The 13,397-nt window shown below is 42.2% G+C and overlaps 1 protein-coding gene and 1 non-coding gene across 4 annotated transcripts in view; one reads left to right on the top strand and one right to left on the bottom strand.

Annotated features, from left to right (window-relative positions):
* Nucleotides 1-13,397, bottom strand: part of Gatad2b (GATA zinc finger domain containing 2B) — an 82,998-nt gene that overhangs the window by 45,316 nt on the left and 24,285 nt on the right. The window lies entirely within an intron of this gene.
* LOC121830587 (U6 spliceosomal RNA) lies at nucleotides 11,648-11,754 on the top strand. Its single transcript, XR_006073804.1, has one exon. It is a non-coding gene; the product is annotated as a U6 spliceosomal RNA (small nuclear RNA).

Raw genomic sequence — 13,397 nt, 5'->3', positions numbered from 1 at the left:
CACTGTGACGGTGGGCTTTGAGATCTTCATGCAGGTAAAACATTCACACACATAAAGTAAAAGAAATAAATAAAAAGGTAATTTAAAACATCAAAGAACATCCCCAAACTCCAGGCTAGAGACATGGGTCTGTACTTGTGTGTCCAGCATGCACAAGGCCCTAGAGTCAATTCCTAGCACCAGGAGGCTCACAAATAGATACTGTTTGTACATTATAGCTAAAATAACCAGCAAGTTAGAAAAAGAATCAAACAACTTTTGTTTTGTTTTGGTTTTTCAAGATAGGGTTTCTCTGTGTAGCCTGACTGTCTTGGAACTTGTTTTATAGACCAAGCTGGCCTTGAACTCACAGAGATCCTCCTCCTGTCTCTGCCTCCTCAATGCTGGGATTAAAGGCATGTGCCACCAGGCCAGGCACCTACTACTAAAGAAGAGTTAACATTAGTAATTCTCAAATTGTTCCATAAAATAGAAAAGAAGCCATTCTTTGAAGCCAAAACCAGATACCAAAACCAGAAGCTTAACTAAAAAGGAAGGGAGAGAAGAAGGGAAAAAGAAGAAAGTACCTATCTACAGGCCCAAGAGATGGCTTGGTGGATAAAGATGCTTGCTGTCCAGCCTGATGACCTGAGTCTGATCGATCCCCAGGGACCCAAGGAGAGAACTAAGTCCTCTGACCTCCACGCATATACAAAGGAACTTGGGAGACTGAGCTGTAGCAAACTGGGGCGGGAAAATAACTAACTGGACAGCCTAGGGAATAAGCAGGCAGCCATTTTAGTCAATCCTGTGCTAAAACCTTAAAAATTTAACCTCAGACTAGGCAAGTAACTCAGTGGTAGAGTTCTCCTCCCCCGCCATCCCCAGAGCTAAGGACCGAACCCAAGGCCTTGCACTTGCTAGGCAAGCACTCTACCACTGAGCTAAATTAAAATCCCCAACCCCCCAGTGGTAGAGTTTTTATCCACCATGCACAAAGCCCTGCTTGATCTCCAATACGAATGAAAACAAAAAAGGTTAGGTGCTAAAAGGTGCAACTTCATATTACCTTCCTAACAAAAGAATTTTATTCCAAAATTCAAGACACCACAGACATTTAAATCTATGGCAAGAACAGAGATTTGTAAAACCAGACCCAGTAGTACATACCTGTAATCCCAATACTTGAAAGACAGAAGCAAAAGGATCACAAATTCAAGTCTAGCCTGAGAAACATAGTGAGTCTGAGTTTAGACTAGGCTATAGAGTGATGAGACCTTGACTGAAGGGGGGCGGGGGCGTGTAATTTTTTTAAACAAAAAGATACAAGCGTTCCCAATCAATTAAGGAGTTTCTACACTGCAATCTAACAAACCCTTATTACAGGATAAACCAGTTTAAGTTTCCTCCAACTCTAAACGTCTCCCAATCCTTGTACATCAGTGCCACTATTCTGAAAAGTCAGATGGGAACAATAACAAACACACATACATAAAAACCAACTGTAATAGTGTTAACTTTTTTTTTGTTGTTGTTTGTTTTTTGTTTTCGAGACAGGGTTTCTCTGTGTAGCTTTGCGCCTTTCCTGGATCTCACTCTGTAGCCCAGGCTGGCCTTGAACTCACAAAGATCCGCCTGGCTTTGCCTCCTGAGTGCTGGCTTGCCTTTTTTTTTTTTTTTTTTTTAAGAGCCACCACCACCCGGCTAGTGTAAATTTTTTATTGTTAACATACTTTCTCATTTCCAAACAAAGCTACTTCATATATAACACATACATATGAAGCAAACACACATAAATGCAAAAGAGTAGTGACAGAACTGTACTTTTGTTTTCTATTTTTCTTTCATTCATTTTTATTTGTTTGTTTTTCTAGGCAGGGTTTCTCTGTGCAGTTTTGGTGCCTGTCCTGGATCTTGCTCTGTAGACCCGGCTGGCCTCGAACTCACAGAGATCCGCCTGTCTCTGCCTTCTTAGTACTGGGATTAAAGGCATGCACAGCCACCGCCGCCACCACCACCACCACTATCAACAACTGGCTCTGCCTCACCTTCTTAAAGTTACTATTGCCCCCACAAATATATGGTTGCTACTATTTGTACACAGCAGTACGTCCTCTCTTATTTGCTGCAATACAAATACCTGCTGTTTTAAGACAGCAAAGAAAATATGTATGTGTGTCAAAAAGATATCTTCCTACACTCTAAGCCTCCTCCATCTCCTTGCCCACAGCACAAGCAAGCAGAGATGACGTAGACTTCCTTATATAAGAGCCTGTGATTTCCTAGACTGCAGGCCTTTCCCTTTGTGTTCTGTATATGCTTACACACACGAGAGCGCGCACATTCTCATTTCTTCTCACAACCCCCTGGCATGATGCCAGCACTCAGTCAGCTGGTTGATTCCATTCACAGAGCAGGATTGGAGCTAACATGTAAGGGGGAGTATCAGGGTAAGGGGAGCTAGAACCATCCTGCAGCAGACAAAAGACATTTTTTAAAATGAAGGAGGAAGGGGGGGTGCCTAGGAAGGAAGGCAGGAGGCTCAAGAGAAAACGAACCTTCACATGCTGCTTATAGCATACTGGAGCCAAAAACCGTTACCATTACAGCAAATGGATAAGGCAGAAGGTAAGAGGATCCAAACAGAAAAGAGAAAAGATATTTGTATGAGAAATAATTATTCCATAACAAATTTTAAAAAGCAACAGTGTTTTATTACTTCAATTCCACCAGAAACCACACAATCAGGAAACAGTTGTGAAGGACTCAAAACAAATGCGTTTCTACTTTTAGATAAAGAAAAAAGGTGTGGTGGGGTGGAAAGACAGCTAAGGTACTTCTATAATTTCTACTCTCTCGCCTAGCTGCCAAGAAAACTGGAGACAAAAAAGAGGGACATACAAACAGAACAGGAGAGATGGATTTAGACTGCAGGTTTCCTTGCCCTCCTGGTGTGTGTGGGGTCCCTCACTCTCTTTCCTATTGTGTCTTTCCTATAGTAAAAGAAGCTCTCAGAGGTGGCCCCATGCAAAGCAGCCACAATGAGAGACCTGCACAAACCTGGTCTCCAATCCGGTACAATGCTGCCAATCACATGGCATAATGTTATATTAAACAAAAGAAACAGGGGGACGATTACTTTACCCATGATGCCTAGCGGAGCTAGGGAGCCAGCTGTAGCCGGTTTATAACCTCAGGACATGGGATTATCTCTTAATTTTAAGAAGTCGTTTGTGGTACAAAAGTCAGTTATTTTTCCCACCCTAACTACCCCCCCCCACCATTATTCTGGCCTACTGCCAAAGTTTGCCTTCATTCATGAGAGCTAGTTTCCTCTCAAAGCATGGTGCTTTAACTATTTAGTTTCCAGAGTCAACATCCAAGACTACAAAAAAAAAAAAAAAAACACAAAAAAAAAACCTACAAAAATACTACACAAAGACACACTATCGACCTCCTTATTTAATTCCCCCTTACAACCACCATCCCACTACAAACACTCAAACTCAAGATCTTCCTGACAGCATCTGTGAGTACTAGATTACAGGAGTGTGCATGTCAGACTCAAGCTAATTTTCTTCAACCTTACTTAAGTACTGTACGTAGCACAGGTACTGATAAAGCAGCAGACATGGTCATCAAATTGAGATAGGGTTTCACTATATAGCTTTGGATATCCTGGAACTCACTATGTAGACCAGGGTGGTCTCAAACTCATAAAGATTAGCCTGCCTCTGCCTCAATGCTGGGATTAAATGCACATGCCACCACATCCAGCTCAAAATTTAAAAAAAAAAAAAGACAAAGTCACACTATAGTCCAAACTGGCCTTGAACTGGCAGCAATCCTCAATCCAGCCTTAGCATACTGAATGCTAGAATTACAGGTGTTGGCCACCACACCCAGCTTCAATTTTTTTTTTCCTGAAGCTGTCCTACAGGTAACAGCTGATGTAGCCCTATCAATTGACAAGATCTCGAACAATTGAAGCACAATCACACTCTTAAGTTTGGAGTTTTACTTTTAGTAGAGCTGATGTGATATAAATGTCATAAGTACTAGACAAGTACCCTACCACTGAGCTACACTCTCATCTGTCTTTTGTTTTCGTGTGTGTGTGTGTGTGTGTGTGTGTGTGTGTGTGTGTGTGTGTGTTTGTGTGTGTGTGTGTGTGGTGTGGTGTGCTGTGGTGTGCTGTGGTGGTGGAGAGCTGGGAATTGAAAACTCAAAGCCTTGTACATATTAGTTAAATGCACCTTCAGTTCTGTGAACAGTTTTTAGAAAGATTATTTTTATGTATAGGTATGTGTGCATGTCTGCATGAACTTGTGTCAAGGACAGAAGGCATGATTCCCCTGGAGCTGTAGTTACAGGCCAGTGTGAGCTGCCTGATGTGGGTAGTGGGAACCAAAACAGGGTCCTCTGCAAAACAGAAAGAGCACTTAACCACTGAACCATCTCTCCAGTGCCCTCCCCACACACACACTTTAAAAATGGTTTATGCTGGGGCTGGATCCGTGGTTAAGAGCACTGGCTGCTCTTCCAGAGGACCCAGGTGCACCCACATGGCATCTCACAGCTGTCTAACTCCAGTTCCAGTGGATCTGACACTCTCATGCAGGCAAACCACCAATATACATAAATTAAAAAAAAAAAAAAAGTTATGCCTGAAGATGGAGTAATGGCTCAGCAGTTAAGAGCACTTACTGCTTTTGCAGTGGACCCATGTTTGGTTCCTAGCATCCACACGGTGATTCACAACCATCTGTAATTCTGGTTCCAGAGGATCCACACGCCTTCTCACCTCTGAGGGCTACTGCATATATATGTGTGTGTGTGTGTGTGTGTGTGTGTGTGTGTGTGTGTGTGTGTTGCAGATATACACTCAGACTCATACTCACATGAGCTCTCGCATACACACAAACACACAATATAAAAAAAAAATAAAAATGGTTTATGCAGACTAGGGGTGTAGTTCTGTAAAAGCTATTTAAGAATCCTAGCCGGGCGGTGGTGGCGCACGCCTTTAATCCCAGCACTCGGGAGGCAGAGGCAGGTGGATCTTTGTGAGTTCGAGGCCAGCCTGGGCTACCAAGTGAGTTCCAGGAAAGGCGCAAAGCTACACAGAGAAACCCTGTCTTGAAAAACCAAAAAAAAAAAAAGAATCCTAAATGTACTAGTGGTGGTGGCACATACCTTTAAACCCAGCACTCAGGAGGCAGAGGTAGGCAGATTTCTGTGAGTTTGAGGTCAGCCTGGTCTACAGAGCTAGTTCCAGGACAGGCTCCAAAGCTACACAGAGAAACCCTATCTGGAAAAACCAAAAAAATTTGAGGTCCCTATATAGGGAATTAGAGGCTAGTCCTATCTTACAAGAACCCCTGTCTCCACCCCACACCCCCTGGTTGTCCTGGAACTTGCTCTGTACACCAGGCTGGCCTTGAACTCAGAGATCCACCTGCCTCTGCCTCTCGAGTGCTGGGATTAAAGGCATGCACCACCACACTGAAGCTCGCTCTTAGCTGAGGGTGTTCTAAGATCTTTGTCTACTCAAGAACTAAGACTTTAATAAGGAACAACAAGGGGTGAGTGCTTTTCAACTGATAAATACCATCAATATACTACAGCTCAAGAGTGCCTCATTTGATTCTGTAAAAATTAAAATACAATTACAAAACCTACATGAGACTCTCACAAAACTCTTATTTCTCCACTAATGGTAAGGTTCCGAAAATAGTGAGTAAACAGAAAATTATACTCAAGAGATATTATTTTCTAAATCAATGGTTTCCAAAGCAATACATTAAACTTAAAATTTCAGAAAAACTGGAAAATGATATATAGCTCATTGATACTGTTTACCTAGCATGTATAAGGGGGCCCAGGACTTGTCTCAGGAGGGTTGAGGGGCAGGAGACCAGGAAGAGAGAATGACTGATTGTTTCTCTGTGGAGCCCTGATTAGGTTTGAACTCGGTATGTAGACTCAGAGATCTGGCTGCCTCTGCCTCCTGAGTGCTGGGATTTAAAGACAAGCACCACTGCTCCAGTCTAATTTTCTTATAGTTATGTGTATGTTTGTGTATCTGCATGTAAGTTTGTGGACATGTATAGCATCCTGGAGGCTACATTGAGGGTGTCAGATCCTGGAACCTGAAGTTACAGGCAGTTATGAACCACACAATGTGGATGTTAGGCACCAAATTGGGTCCTCTGAAAAGTGATATAGCACTCTTAACCACTGAGCTATCCCTTCAGCCCCTCAGCAATTAAAACAACAAAAAATCTTGCATCTACAACAAGCTATCCACCAAGTGATTGATATTGTATGTCATGACAGGTTGTATTCAATAGGTCCTTATCACAGTTCAGCCCTAGGTATTGCTCTCATTTAAGACAAGAGAGTGCACATATTCAATACCAGAATTCAGGAGGCACACTAGCAGATCTCTGTGGGTCAAGGGCCAACCTTGTCTATGTAGCAAATTCCAAGCCAGCCAGGGCTCCAGGAGACTCTATCTCAAAAGGACTTTCATATGGATATAAAAACACTTCCAGTCCTTAAAAAACAAAAACAAAACAAACAAACAAAAAAATGTAAGTTGGGGGAAGGACTGAGAGATAAGGCTTATTAACAGAGTCACTTACCAGGGCATGTGCCAGGCCCTGGTTCTAACTCCAGCATTCTGAGTACTTAAGTAAATAAAAAAGAGTAGCACTTTTTCTTTTTTTTTTTTTTTTTTTTGGGGGGGGGGGAGGGGTTCTCTGTGTAATAGAATCCTGGCTGGCCTCAAACTCAAGAGGTCCCCCTGCCTCTGCCTCCAAGAGTAGCACTTAAAAAAATAAAATAAAAGTAGTCTCCCTTAATGTGCTCACTCAATAAGCCTTAACATGCAGCTGGGACTAAAGCTCAGTTGGCAGAGTACTTGCCTGGTCCTGCTTCAATCCCTAGCACCATGTAAACCGGGCACACTGTAATTCCAGCACCTGGGAAGTAGAGACTTACCCTTCTCCCCACCCATCCCCGGAGCTGAGGACTGAACCCAGGGCCTTGAGCTTGCTAGGCAAGCACTCTACCACTGAGCTAAATCCCCAAACCCTCTACATTCTTCTATAGCGTGAGCTAGAGGACAGCCTGAGCTAAGAGGAACAACAACAAAAGGGTTTACAGGGCTAACAAGATGACTCAGAGATTAAGAGCATTGCTGCTCTTCCAGAGGATCCACATTCAGTTCCAAGCACCCACATGGTGTCTTACAACCATCTGTAACTCTAGTTCCAGGGAATCCAATGTCCTCTTCTGGTCTCTGAGGATACTAAGCATGCAAGTGCACAGACATAATGTAGGCAAAACACCCATATACATAAAATAATTTTTTAAATAGTTGGTCATACTCTACTCAATGACTTAATCACTGCATAGGAATAGAGAAATTATACTAGGTATATTTCATCTTTCATTTAATGTTTCTAAACCAGACCTCTCTATGAGGGAGTTTTCTTTCCCAAAGGAACTGAAGAATTCCCCTGTCAACTCCTAGAAAACAGAAACATGATGATCACCTACAGAGTTAAAGTAGTTAACATATAAAATTATAATCAACCTTTCTAGGAGGCAAAACAACTCTAACAGAGCCCACAAGACAACTAACTAGAGTAGTCCTAAATTCTTGATCTTGTCTTATCCTTGTATTCACAGTTTCCTATTGGTTCTGGGTGACCAGGAGCATGAACACCTAATTTCTTAATACTTGACTAATGACTTGCTCTCACTCTCTATTTCTTGTCCTCTATCTTTGTAAGGGCATCAAGTTCTATTTTAGGGAAGTCACAAATGCTTACACTTGTATAACAACAAAATTCAACCCTTGGCTAAATGGGATGATGAATATCCATAATCCCAGCAACTGACAGAGATAAGGATTGTCATATGTTCCAATCCAGTTTGATCTGCAAAGCACAATCCAGACAAATCAGACCTTCACAGTGAGATGCATCTCCAAAAAACAAAAGAGAGTCCAGTGAGATGGCTTAGTGAGTAAAGGTTCTTGCCACCAAACCTGATAACCTGAGTTTTAGTGCTCAAACCCACATGATAGAAGGAGGGAACAGACTCCCACAAGTTGTCCTCAGATCTCCATGTGTGTTGTAGCAGGTGTACATGTATACACACGCACACATTTCTCCTCTCTTTCTCTCTCTCTCTCCTCTGCCTCTCTCTCCTCCCCCCTCCCTCCCTCCCTCCCTTCCTCCCTCCCCCTTCCCACCCCTCACAAAAACCGGAGAGATGGCTCAGGAGTTTCGAGTAATTGCTGCTCCTACAAGAAGACGGTGTTGGGGATTTAGCTCAGTGGTAGAGTGCTTACCTAGCAAGTGCAAGGCCCTGGGTTCGGTCCTCAGCTCCAGAAAGAAAAAGAAAAAAAGAAGACCAAAGTCTAGTTCCCAGCCAGTTCCATAGGGATCCAACACCTCTGGCCTTCATAGACACTAGCACTCATGTGCACATTCTCAGGCACAGACATACACCAAATTAAAAATAAATCTAAACACCCCCCCCCAACTAAACCCAAACATCTGAATGTGCTAATGCTTGTTTGTCATCAACTAAGTACCACCTCAGACAGGGAAGTAGAAAAGGGACTTTTAGTAGTCACGTTATTACCACATCTTTAAACACTTGATTTTGCTTTGGTGTGGCATTCTTCTGTTGCTCTCTACCAAGACAGTATCTCTTCCTTGAAGTACAACTCTTGAGTTCTATGAACACCTTGAATTAGTGCTTCAGACATTTCACTCTACACCTTAATCTCTCTCAACTTTCACTTGTTGTGAAGGTTGTTCTTTGTCCTCTCCAAAGTCACTATAAAAGAAAAAAAAAAACAAAAACCTACCTTCTATATATTGATGTTTTCTTAAACTTTTTTTTTTTTTTTTTTTTTGGAGACAGGGTTTCTCTGTGTAACAGCTCGGGTTGTCCTAGAACTCTTTATAGACCAGGCTGGCCCCAAACTCAGAGATCTGTCTGCCTCTGCCTCCGAAGTGTTGGGATTAAAGGTATGTGCCACTGCTGCTGCCCCACCCCCACAATAAAATATATTTTAAAAAGCAAGCAAGATGGCTTAGTGGGTAAAGGCACTTGCCATCAAGTATGGGTTCAATCCCCAGATCTCCCACAAACTGTCCTCTGATCTCCACTTGCATGTAGTGGAAAGCATGCACCCACACAGACACACAGACACACATGTAAACAAAATAAAACTCACAGGGATTAGTGTCATAGGCCTGTCCTCTCAGCAACTTAAGAGACTGAAAGTAAAAGAATCACAGGTTAAGGGTCTGCCTGGGTTATAGAGTGAATTCAAGGCCAGCCTATGTAAATTACCGAGCCCCTGTGTCAAAAAAAGAAAGAGAGAGAGAGAGAGAGAGAGAGAGAGAGAGAGAGAGAGAGAAAGGAAAGAAGGAAGGAAGGAAGGAAGGAAGGAAGGAAGGAAGGAAGGAAGGAAGGAAGGGAAAAAAAGTAATAAAAAGGGCAAAGGTCAGTGACAGACCATTTGCCTAGTATGAATGAGGCACTGGTACATATGTAGTGCCAGAGAAAATAAATAAAAATCTATGCTGCTGAATTTGTGTCCCTTCAAAATATGTATTTTACAGTATTTTCAACACTAAAATTCATTATAAAGAATGGTAATTTTGGCCGGGCAGTGGTGGTGCACGCCTTTAATCCCAGCACTTGGGAGGCAGAGGCAGGTGAATCTTTGTGAGTTCGAGGCCAGCCTGGTCTACAGAGCGAGATTCAGGAAAGGTGCAAAGCTACACAGAGAAACCCTGTCTCAGGGAAAAAAAGAAAAAGAAAAAGGAATGGTAATTTTGAAACTTGATACTAGGTATATGGAAATCATATTAGTCTAGATTTTAATATGTAATTGAAAGTTCTTTAGAGCATCAAGTTAAAAAAAGGTGGGGGAGTCCAGACTATCAGTAGAAAGATTCCAAAGCAGGAATATTCTGCCTCCAGAGAGGTGTCATTTTTTTTTCTCACTTTAAACCCATGTTCAGGTTGTGAATTTTCTACCATATGTATGTAACACCTATCAAAAAAATGAGTAAGGGTGCTGGAGAGATGGCTCAGTGGTTAAGAGCACTGGTTGCTCTTCCAGAGAACCCAGATTCAATTCCTAGCACCCACATGGCAGCTCACAACCATCTGTAACTCCAGTCCCAAGGGATTCAATGCCTTCTTTCTGGTCCTTGCAGGCACCAGGCACACAGTAGTACACAAACATACATGCAGAAAAAAATTCCCACATATGTAAAATAAAAAATAATTTACATACATGTACACACACAAACACAGGCATGTTCACTTATTTTAATTGAGTAAAGCAGAGACAGGTGGATCTCTATGTTACAAATAAGCCTGGTCTACAATAGTAAGTTCCAGGCCAGCCAAGGCTACATAGTGAAACTCCACCTCAAAACAAACAATTAGGTTTGGGGAGATTGCTCAGGGGCAATACACTTGCCCCATAACTGTTGTGGGATAATCTTTTTGTAGACTGTGAAACTGTGTCTCTGCCTAAAGCACCTTCTGATTGGTTTAATAAAAGAGCTGAGTGGCCAATAGCTAGGTAGGAAAGAATAGGAGGAACTTCCAGGAATCAAGAGGAACTTAGGAAGAATGTGAGGTGCATAGATTTCTCCAGTCAGACACAGAGGGAGTTGGATGTACAGAATGGATGAGTGGTAAAGAGCCACATGGCAGATTGTAGATTAATAGAAATCGGTTAATTTAAATTATAAGAGTTAGTTGGGAACAAGCCAAGCTTGCAAAATTAGTATGTCTCCATGTCACTGTTTGGGGGCTGGCAATTATTCCAAAGAAAGTCCGATTACACAGAACCATGAAAACCTGAATTCAAATCCCCAGAACCCATGTAAAACCCAGGTAAAGTGAAGTGCATCTATAATCCCAGCACTCCTACAGCAAAAACGAGAAGCAATGACAGAAGGAGCCCTAGAAGCTCACTAGCCAGCTAGCCTAGCAAACAGTGACAAAACAAGAAGATTCTGTGCCACTTGACCCTGAAAGGTAACAACCACAAGGTTGTCCTCTGACCTCTACATTTGCTACGGCATGAAAGCATCTGCACAAGGGCCCTCCTTGTACACACATATACACTGAACACACACACACACACCACACACACACACAATGAAAGCAATGGCCAGAGATTTCAAGTATAGCCAGGAGTGGCATAAACCATCAAAATAACCCAGATAAATAACAAGACTTAGCTCAGTAAAGACAACTGAAGATTGAAGATGAGAGGCCTAGGCCAAGCATGGCAGCACATGTCCTTAATTCCAGCATTTGGGAGGAGAGACAGGTGGGATTTCTGGAAGTTCCAAGTCTGCCTGGTCGACAAACTGAGTTCTAAGACAGTATGGACCACATAAAAAAAAAAAGATGAGCGACCTAGAAAGAATTACATAGCTGATAAAAACACATATGGCCCTGGATGGTGGTGGTGCATGCCTTTAATCCCAGCACTCAGGAGGCAGAGCCAGGCAGATCTCTGAATTGGAGGCCAGCCTGGTCTACAGAGGGAATTCCAGGACAGGCACCAAAACTACACAGAGAAACCCTGTCTCAAAAAACCAAAGAGGTACTCGCTTCAGCAGCACATATACTAAAATTGGAACGATACAGAGAAGATGTACATGGCCCTTGTGCAAGGATAACACACAAATTCGTGAAGCGTTCCATATTAAAAACAAAAACAAAAACAAAAAAAAAAACAAAGAAAAAAATATATAGCTGGCCAAAGGTTCAGTGACTAAAACGGCACAATCCTGATAACCAAAGTTTGATCACCAGAACCCATAGCAAACAGTCTTTTATTTTTTAAATTAGACTTATTTACTTATTTATGTATATTTTGCCTACATATGTTTGTGTAGGACATGTGTGCTTATTGCCCACAGTGGTCAGAAGAGGGCATCAGATCCCCCAGAACTAAAGTTATGGAGAATTGTGAACCACCATGTGGGTGTTGGGAACCAAACCAAATGCTCTTAACCACTGAGCCATCTCTCTAAGCCCTGGAAGAAAATATTTAAATTAAATTTTTAAAATGTATTTAAAATTCATTTACTTTTGGCTGGGTGTGGTGTTATACACCTTTAATCCCAGAACTTGAAAGGAGGAGGATCTCTGAATTTGAAGCCAGCCTGGTCTATTTAGTGAGTTCCAAAACAGCCAGAACTACATAATGAGACTCTGTCTTGGGGGCTGGAGAGATGGCTCAGTGGTTAAGAGCACTGATTGCTCTTCCAGAGGACCAAGATTCAACTCCCAGCACCCACATGGCAGCTCACAACTGTCTGTAACTTCAGATTCAGAGATCCAACACCCTCACACAGACACACAGGCAGGCTAAATACCAATGCACATAAAATAAAAATACATCATTTAAAAAAAAAAAAAGAGAGACTCTGTCTCAAACCACCAAAATAATAGTAAGTTAATAATAATATAAATAAAATTTATTCTTATTTTATGTGAATGGGTGTTTTGCCTGCATGTATATGTATGCCAGCTGCATGCAGTGCCCACAAAAGCCAGAAGAGGGTGCCTGATCTCCTGTAACTGGAATTAAAGATGGTTGTTAGCTGTCATGTGGGTGCTGGGAATCATCTTCTAGAAAAGCAGACAATGCTCATAACCACTAAACTATTTCTATTTACAACAATTAACTTGTAAGTGATGAAAAAATTTAAAATCAGGGCTGGAGAGATGGCTCACAGGTTAAGAGCACCGACTGCTCTTCCAGAGGTCCTGAGTTCAATTCCCAGCAACCACATAGTGGCTCACAACCATCTGTAATGAGATCTGGTGCCCTCTTCTGGCCTGCAGGCATACATGCAGACAGAACACTGTATATATAATAAATAAATAAATCTTAAAAAAAAAAAAATTTAAAATCAGAAGTGAGAGAGTGGGGCCAGAAAGATGGCTAAGTGTGAAAGGCGCTTACCACCATGCCTAATGATCAAATTTTGATCTCTGGAACCCACACTGGAAGGAAAGAAGAGACTCCTAAAAACTGTCCTCTGAGCCAGGGCAGTGGTGGTGCACACCTTCAATCCCAGCACTCAGGAGGCCGAGTCAGGGGATCTCTGTGAGTTCCAGGCCAAGCCTGGGAAAAGCTCCAAAGCTACGCAGAGAAAAACCCTGTCTCAAAAAAACAAAAACAAATTGTCCTCTGGCCTCCCACCACAAGCAGGCCATCACAGACATGCAGTTACACATAGTCATACACACACACTTTTTTTTTTTTTAAGTTTTTCGAGACAGGGTTTCTCTGTGTAGCTTTGCGCCTTTCCTGGAACTCGCTTTGGAGACCAGGCTGGCTT

The sequence above is a fragment of the Peromyscus maniculatus genome, chromosome 6 (genome assembly GCF_049852395.1).
Source record: "Peromyscus maniculatus bairdii isolate BWxNUB_F1_BW_parent chromosome 6, HU_Pman_BW_mat_3.1, whole genome shotgun sequence".
Lineage (NCBI taxonomy): Eukaryota > Metazoa > Chordata > Mammalia > Rodentia > Cricetidae > Peromyscus > Peromyscus maniculatus.
Note: the sequence above shows the minus strand (reverse complement) of the source record. Positions and strands in the feature narration are given on the sequence as shown.